This window comes from Balaenoptera ricei, chromosome 11 (genome assembly GCF_028023285.1).
Source record: "Balaenoptera ricei isolate mBalRic1 chromosome 11, mBalRic1.hap2, whole genome shotgun sequence".
Taxonomy (NCBI): domain Eukaryota; kingdom Metazoa; phylum Chordata; class Mammalia; order Artiodactyla; family Balaenopteridae; genus Balaenoptera; species Balaenoptera ricei.
In genome coordinates this window covers 43092367-43099639 of record NC_082649.1, presented here as the reverse complement: position 1 = coordinate 43099639, position 7273 = coordinate 43092367, and the positions used below count along the sequence as shown (strand labels likewise).

Here is a 7273-nt window from a genome sequence, read left to right as displayed (position 1 = left end):
TTTTTGAGAAACTTTCATGAACAATTGAAGCAACAGAAGATGACTAAAGATGTTGTTAGGAACATTTTATTATTTTGTGATTGACAAAATCTATAGGACTCTTCATCTTTTGGGCCCGGATTTTCATTTCTTTCCATGGAACACATTTGGGTGAACCAATGGTTCATGTCTAAACTGAAATCTAATCTGCCACAAAGCTATCACTTTCCTTATTTCTGATAAAATCTAAGTGTTTTCCTGGTTCCTTAGATATGGGAATTCAGTGTCATTTTTTGGATCCTATGTATCTCCCTCTTTCAAACACAATCAGTGGCCAATCCTGGTCAAATATGTTCACAGGAGTCTTTTCCACTTCCTCTTTGTTACCATTTCACAAATCAGGGTCCTCACCTTCCTGCTGCTGCATTGCTTGAGGCTTCCCAGCAGGAGCTGTTACCAGCGACCCTCACCTCACCCTTGCTAGAGTACAAGAGAAGAGCTGGGTTTTATTTTTCCTTCCAAGGGTACAGATTTCAGAAAATAGCCATTTGGGTTCACTTCTACCACTAAAAGTAACCAAGTGGTAGCTTTATTCCTAATGCGATAAGCCACATATGAATTTAAAGAATAATAATGCCCCATTTTACAGAAACTGATAGAATGGCACACATACATGTTTTATATATGTATATGTATAGGTATATAATGGGGCATTGCTGATATACATATACATATAGATATAGGTATATCTGTCTTTTCCTTCTTAGAAGCTACAATGATTCTTCACGAATAGCTGTTCATACTAGCATGAAAATGGATGTTAGTAGTGAGTTCAGATCCAGCAAGTAATTCCTGACTTTCAGATCACTGTGCAATTGAAGAATGCTTTGAAATGAATATCATATTTTTACTTTGGACATTTGTTATTTCTGACTTGATGCATACCCGTTCTGAATTTTATAAGGGCCTCCATAGTGAGTGTGTATGTGTGTATACAGCCACACACACACATACACATGCACAGAAAGAAAGCAAGTGAGAGGAAGATGCCTGTCAACTTCAATTCTGTATGCATAAAAATGCATGAGAGAAGGGACTGAAAATGTAGGAGCAAAAAGACAGGAAATGTCAAGCTTGATAGGTCATGCCGAGGGGAAAAATGTACTCTAAAAATGTCCTACCATTTAACGTACTGGTATTAATTTGATTTTATATTCAACACGAATATGTGTGTATATCCATGATCATATCTAGATTGTTTTTCTACCAAGCTAAGACTTCTGTTGCTCAATGGAGCTCAGCATTTCAAGGCTCTTAATCTCTGCTTGTCATTCATGCCAGTTTTGGTGGGGTTTTTTTTGTAGTAGAGGTTTTCTTTTTATATATACAAGACACATTAATCCATTAAATTTCAGGACACAGTACAAAAAAAAACAATTCAACTAATTCATCTGACAATGCTGTTCATATTCATGATGCCATTTTTTGTTGTTGTTTTGTTTCCTAATAATAAAGGAGGAGACTTAGGGCTGTTGGGCTGATATATATTTGGGGGGGTCCCCCCTCCCCCCTCCCCCACACACCACCAGGGTGAACAGGAGGAGGAGAGGGGAGGGCAGGGCCCACAGCAAAGTTTCATAATCTTGAATCCAATAGGGGAGGAGGAGAGGAAAGGAAGAAAAAAAAAGGAGAAAATACAAATCCTATAATACATACAACAGAGTGGGGATGGTACAGACATGAAGCTGAGGCATGGGGTGGGCCGCTGGGGGTGGGGGCAGCAGAACCCCCCCACATTCCTTTCTCTCTTTGATGCTGTTTCCATAGTTGCCAGGCTGAGAAGCCCTCTCAGAAGATGGGACCAGGAGAAGAGAGTCAGGGGCTTAGTTGGCCCCCCAGTTGTAGATATTGTAGGCTGACTTGTTGGTCTGGGGCTTCTGCAGGATGGAGCTGGTCTGGCTACATTGCCCACTGCCTGTGTGGCCATCCTGCTGCAGGAGATGGTGAAGGATCTGGGAGTGAGGCTGCTGATGGGGGGTCAGAATGTGCCTAAAGGGGGCAGGTGGGTAGGCAGCAGCTGTGACCAGATTGATGGGCCCCCTCCCCCACTTCCTAGGGCTGAAGGCAAGTTGATGGAGGCAACAGGAGTACCGGAATGAAAACTTTGTTTCTCAAAGGTCTGCTGGGTTTTGGAGTACAGAGAACCTGAGATATCTGGCACAACTGTTTTACTGGAGGTGACTGATACACCAGTGTTGTACCCATGAGACCCATATCCACTTGGCTGTTGGAAAAGGGTGGCTGATGCATTCACACTGACATTCACACCATGCTGCTTGGAAGAGGTAGGAGCCACAGGGAACACAGCAGGCCCATACTGGAAGGTGCTGGGGAGGCCCGGAACCCCTGTGTAGTGTAGCAGGCTGTTGTAACTGTAGCCAGGATGCAGCGCCGGGTTCAGGAATGTCTGCTGCATGGTGTAGTGAGTCTGTGTCTGGTTCTGCTGGGGCTGGGCTAAGGCTGTGGCCAGGGCTGGGGAGGAGGCATCCCCATGGCAGAACTTTGTGAGGTCACCAGAATAAGGGTTGCTGGCCAGGCTACCATCCCTTCCAGTCAGTGGAGTGGTGGGTGTGGGAAATGGGATGCTGTAGTAATCCAATGGAAATCTTGTCTGAAGCATCTGCAAGTCATCATAACCATATACTTGTGACAGATAGGCATGTAACAGCCCTGGAGCCATAATATATGGATTAGGCAACAATGGCGGGACCCCAGGAGGGAGGTTGGGAGGAACTTTTCCTGAAGTCGTAGCAACTGAGCTTCGAGTGGAGGTTGTGATGGTAGAGTTGCTGCTTAGACTGAGGCCCAAGCTCCTGCCACTATTGAGACTGGAAGAGACACTGACCACTGGTGCAGAGACTGTGCTGGATGTGGTGGAGAAAGTGCTGGAGGAAGAATGAAGATTCGCCTCACTCTCCACGCTTGTGTGCAAAAGAGTGGATGTCAAAGTGCACCCAGAAGATGTTGATGATGAAAGGGTATTCTGCTGAGTAGATAACATGCTGCCATATTGTGTGCTGGTAGTATTTGGAATCTCTTCATTGTGGCTCAATCCACCCAAGGAGAAGGAGTGCTGATTGGCTGTCGTCAGTAAGGAAGCTGCAGATACCGTTTCACTGAGAGGGGGGATACTAGAAGTGGAAGGTGCAGAGCCTGTAGCACCTTCAATCGATTGCGTGGTCTGCAACTGCGTGGCCTGCACAGAACTGAAGCCATTCTTTGTCTGAGTCAAGTCCTTTTGGGGTGATGAAGAGAGGGAGCTGGATTACTGCTGAGTCTGTGTGGATCACTGTTCATATAGAGGGCCCTGAGCATTATTTTGGGAGGTGTAGGTTGTCGACTGAATTGAGCCACTCTGATAACCGGAGTCCTGGTTAGATGAAACTGTGGATGAAGATTCACTGGCCGTGCTGGTATAGAGGCTACTTGGAGCCTGGCTTGAAGAGGCGCTCGTGGTGAGGGTGGACTCATAATCAGAAAGGACAGACTCTGACCCAAACTGCAACGCCCCAAACTGCAGGCAGAGCCCTGAGATACGTGCTGAGCCAGGCATCTCCACAGCCAGAGCAGGAATCTTAGAAGTCACGGAGGCTTTTTTCTTCTGCTGTTTCAGTTTTTGTTGAGCCGGCTGAGGACTGGAGGATTGGTTGTCTGAAGACCCAGGAGACATTTGTGGAGCCGAGGTGGATTTGCTTGGCAGAGGAGAACACGGGGTGGGGTGGGGAGGAGGTGTAGCAGTGGAGGTAGCCACTGCGGGTGGCTTCTCCTGAAGGAACACCTCCATCACAGTTGAAGACGGGGTGAAAGGCTGGTGCTTTGTAAAGGGGCTGTGCACTGTTGAATCATTCAGGTTCTTCAAATCATACTGCATCAGAGATAGGGATTGTGTGGTGGAGCCCATGTCCCAAGAGGAGGTGGTGGTGGTTCCAGATTTAGAATGCTGAGCTGCCAACTGAACCAGGACCTGAGCAGTCTTGAATTCCTCCAAGAACTGGGAGCCTGTGGTGCTTCTGCCTTTAGCTTCACCGACATCACCAACTCCTTTCCCTAACATGCTCACACCATACTGTGATGAGAAAATGTGTTCCCTGAAGCAGGCTGTGATATGGCACTCTGCTTCGAGTTACTGAACACCAGAGGCTGGAGAAGAGAAGGAGCCTGAGATGGATCCAGATTAGATGAATCATTCTCCATTGAAGGCAGTGTCTTCCCCAACAGAGCAGCAAGGTCAATTCTCTGACCAGCACTGATTGTCACATTCTCCGCAGGCAGATGCCCTGATGACACATTAGAGGCAGTGAAAATCTTGGTCTCGGAAAGATCTTCATTCCAGTCTTCAGTTTCCCACTCCTCTGTTGCAGTCGTCTATGCACTCGTCCCATCATCGGGTTCAAAGTGGCCGGTGTTGTTCCATGTATTGCAGCTGTTATTGCCATAGTTATCAGTATTTGCCGGCTCTGCATAATCAGCTGGATTAAAGGTCCCCATCCCTTGAGAAGAAAACCTTCCTCCCTGCCTACCAGAACCACCTCTGCCTCGGCCACGACCTCTTCTGCCTCTTTCTGTGCCACTTCGAGAAGGCCCTCCACTCTTGGTGCCATCTAACCCATTTTCCTGACCTCGAAACTCTCATCCACGGCTGGCACCTCTCCCCCGTCTTGGTGGCCCACCATGTCGCCAACTATAGTCTCTGTCCCGGTCTCAATTTTCTTTGCCTTCCTCGTTGGATTCCATTTGGCCACCATCCTTCTGTCCTGAGACTCCCTTCTTCTTCCCAACCATCTCCCAGGAATGCGTATCTGGGTTTCCTTCCAGCAGTACATTGATGGCTGTGTTGACAACTCCATTGCAGTCATGCAAAGCAATGACACATTCATCCTGGTTCTTGCCTGTGATAGCAATCAGTTGTTTCACCTTTTCCTCAAAGCCAGCATCATTATGGTCCAAAATCATCTGTGCAAGTCGAATTTGCTCCTCAGTGGCCCAGGACCGCTGCTTGTGCTGTGTCTGGTTTTGGTTTTCAGGTGGTTCCCAGTTTCCTCGGCTCAGTTAGTGCCCACCCATGTCATCACTTACAGTATATACGAATAACAATATTTACAAGGTAGAATACTCAGTCTTCTCCTCATGTCAGTTTTTAAAGAATTGTTTGAATGTAACTGCACAACATGCTGTTTTGTCCCCTAGTGTTGTCCCAAAGCCTTTTGTGACAGAAAAGCTATGGTGATCATGGACCTGTGGTATCTAGGTAAAAAGCTGCTTTTCTCCCCTAAAGGATGAGTCAGGAAAATCAATCACACCCAAACATAAAGCAATACATCTCCAAACACTCTTCTGTCTGATTCTTCTCACGAACATAACATAAATGAGAGGTACAAGGAGTTGGTCTGCAGCCGGACTCCTTCTCATTACCCCTCGACCACTTCCTTCCTTCCCTCACAGGTGAGAGCTGACTCATCTGTAAGGGGCGTGCAAGTGGAGCACCTCGTCTTTGAATGACTGTTCACACCTAACTTCTCAGCAACATTTAATTTTAATGTGCTTCCTTGTTCGTGATGCTCCTCAGGTGTCATCTCTGTGGTTAACCCACTCCAGGGGTGGCATGCATAGTGGGTCAATATTCCCCTTTCGTGTGCCTATAGCACATAGATAATCAGTAACTATATTGTTTCCCACTTAGTCCAGACATCTTTAGAATTCTCGATACATTTGCATGTCAGGTGAACTTCATCAGTCAATCAGGGCTAAAACCTACTTGCTATGCCTAGGTTATTCATTCTCATTTAAAATATGTGTATTGTAAAAAAGAGTTCAAGAGACAAAATGATGGATCTCAAATTTATTTTTATGAGTATTCCTTATTAAATTAGCAACAACAACAAAAATATATGTATGTATGTGTGTATATATACATACATATTTATTAACAAGACTCGTCCTTAGGACCGTCATTGACTTTTGTATATGTTTACTCAAAAATATTATGAAATGAAAATGCTATCAATGATTATTAATTTTATTCAAGAGACTGTTAAACATGTTTAAAAAATAGCCACAAATACATGTGCAAGTTATGTTATTTATTAAGTCTACAGAAAAACCTGGCAGAGTGTGTAGATTTATGGTAACATTCTTTCCTCTATGCTCCCCAAACTCATCATACTTAGGTAGATTGTAACACTTGCCACATTGTTTTGAAACCACTTCCTTTCTTATTTCACTGACTAACTCCTTCGAAACAGGAGAGCCTGGCTTCTCTTTGCATCCTGTGATAACTGATTGAAATAACTGAATGAATGAATAAATGATTCTATTTTTTTAACAAATGGTGTTATATTATTCTGCTGTCATGAGACTAACTCTATTCTTAGCACTTCCAAAGCACGTTACTTTTCTTATCCCAGTAAAATTTTGTTCAATGACTAATTTCAAATGTATATTTCACCTTAAGAAAATTTCCTTCTTTTTTTTTTTTTTTGGCTTGTTGAAATAGTAAATAAACTGACATATGTGTTAATTCTCTGAATGAGTCATTTTAATGTTACTAATTAGTTTAAATTATGAATTAATATTTAAGAGCTATAATCCTTAAAACTATATAAGTAACTAAATTGGCTTTGAAGGCTGTAAATATTTTAATACTCACACAAAAATGTTAACTTGCAATCATCTTTGAAAAAGTTTAAAATCCATTTCCAACAAACTATATTATCTTTGAACCTCCTGAGAAACATTTGGAACTTGAATTTTTTTAATAAATTATATTTATAATTCTCTGTACAACCCAAATACATTCCTATGATGGGAAAAATCTGAAGCCAGAGTCTTACAAAAGGTGAATTACTGTGCCTTTATTATCAATAATAATATATGTAAAATGACTCGCAGTCCATCCTTAAAGCTTTGGATTCTTTGATATCATCAAAGTAGTGATTTTTAACTGCAGAAAATGCTGACATGACATTAGATATACTTGAAGCCATTCCTTAAAATTTGTTGATTAATCGCGTGGTGCTAGATGTTCCAAATCAACTTCACTGTTCTTGAACCCTCAGCTTAAACTCACAACTTGAATCTTATTTTGCATTTTGAAACTGAAATAACACTGGTCCTTTCCACTTCCTCCTTTGGTGTCTAGAATTTGATAAATCCTGATGGTTATGATTCAGGAATCTTAAGGACATTCCTTTTGTACATGAAGATTTGTCCAAGTCAAAGATGCTCTCTTTAAGAA

At 43.2% G+C, this 7273-nt stretch overlaps 1 pseudogene; it reads right to left on the bottom strand.

Moving 5' to 3' along the window:
• Positions 1–1862: 1862 nt before the first annotated feature.
• On the bottom strand, positions 1863–5011 carry LOC132374045 (ubiquitin-associated protein 2-like; annotated as a pseudogene).
• Between the last annotated feature and the right edge of the window lie 2262 nt (positions 5012–7273).